General features: G+C 44.9%; 1 pseudogene; it reads left to right on the top strand.

The window, feature by feature from the left end:
- Window positions 1-701, top strand: LOC144133806 (uncharacterized; annotated as a pseudogene).
- The last annotated feature ends 561 nt before the right edge of the window (window positions 702-1,262 follow it).

The raw sequence follows: 1,262 nt of genomic DNA on the forward strand, positions 1-1,262 counted from the left end.
TCGAAATCTGGATCGAACAGCAACTCGTCTTGCCGGCAGTTTCAAGCAGCATTTAGGCATCTTTTAGTTAGCAACCTTTTCAAACTGTCGGAAAGCAGCAACTGTGCTGAAGACATGTCTAGCCTTCTAGCCACTCTCCCAGTTTGTTTATCTAAGTCTGCTCCTTCTCTCTGTACAGCTGCCACATCTTTGCCAGTTGCAGTAGCAGTTTTGCCCATCATTATCAGTCTCCAATACTAGAGAACAACATTGTCTATTTTGCTGGCTGGCTTGTTTACAAGTTTATGAATAATCACAGGTGTGTTACAGGGCCACATACGTGCGAGGTGAGGCTAGAAAATGCCGCCTTTGCCGATCAGAGCCAAGTACTTAAGTGTCAAAAATCCTGGAGAAGGTGACTTTGGGAGCCTGTCAGTTCCTACACCCTCGTTTGTAGCTTTCATCAATGCTTGCGAGCAGGTCTTTGTCGCATCTAGTTCCAATATTGTGGGAAAAGAACAAGTAGGGCATGATCTGTGCATGTTGCTTCATGCCAAGGTAGAAAAATCGCTGACTGTGTGTGGTGATGACGTTTATGATGGTTTGTTTGCCCTGTTCGTCAGGGTGAGGCTGCATTGGCTTGCACGCAGAAAAATCTTGAACTGCACAGTCAAACTACTAAACGGAAACCCACGAAGCAAGCACTGAGGCTAAGCAAATGAAAAGGATGCAATTCCCGAGCTGTTGGCCTAATATTTTGTGAAGTTGCAGGCTATTATGCAGCCTGTGCAACAAATCAGCTTAGTCTGGTTTAACGGTTGCAAAGGGTTTTTTCTGGTTCACAGCCTGGTTTTATTCTTTTATTTTTTACTTGTGTATTTTGGTTTGCTAGGATGTGACGTGCTTGCTCACAGGGGCAATGGTTTAACAATGTAGCATCTTTCATCGTTCATTCCACTATGTCACTCTTTTAGGGTACTTTTATGCCATGTACAGCCTGTTCAAGTGTCACCTATGTACTTGTGCAATATTGTCAGATAAAACGCCATACCGATAAAGCGAATGCCTCTGAAAGGAGACTTTCTAGGCAATGGATTAACCTAGTTTCCGTGGCGCTGGGATTAATTTTTCCACCTGCTCGCCCCCCCCCCCCCTGCAGTTCCGTGCTGGCAGGTATAATGAAATCAACAATTGTCATCATAACTACCAGTCGGCACCACTGGCTACCAGGCCACCTTTTAGGCTAGTTGCATCTCTGAGCTTTTAGTAGGATCTTTGTCAGC

Source organism: Amblyomma americanum, chromosome 5 (assembly GCF_052857255.1).
Source record: "Amblyomma americanum isolate KBUSLIRL-KWMA chromosome 5, ASM5285725v1, whole genome shotgun sequence".
Taxonomy (NCBI): domain Eukaryota; kingdom Metazoa; phylum Arthropoda; class Arachnida; order Ixodida; family Ixodidae; genus Amblyomma; species Amblyomma americanum.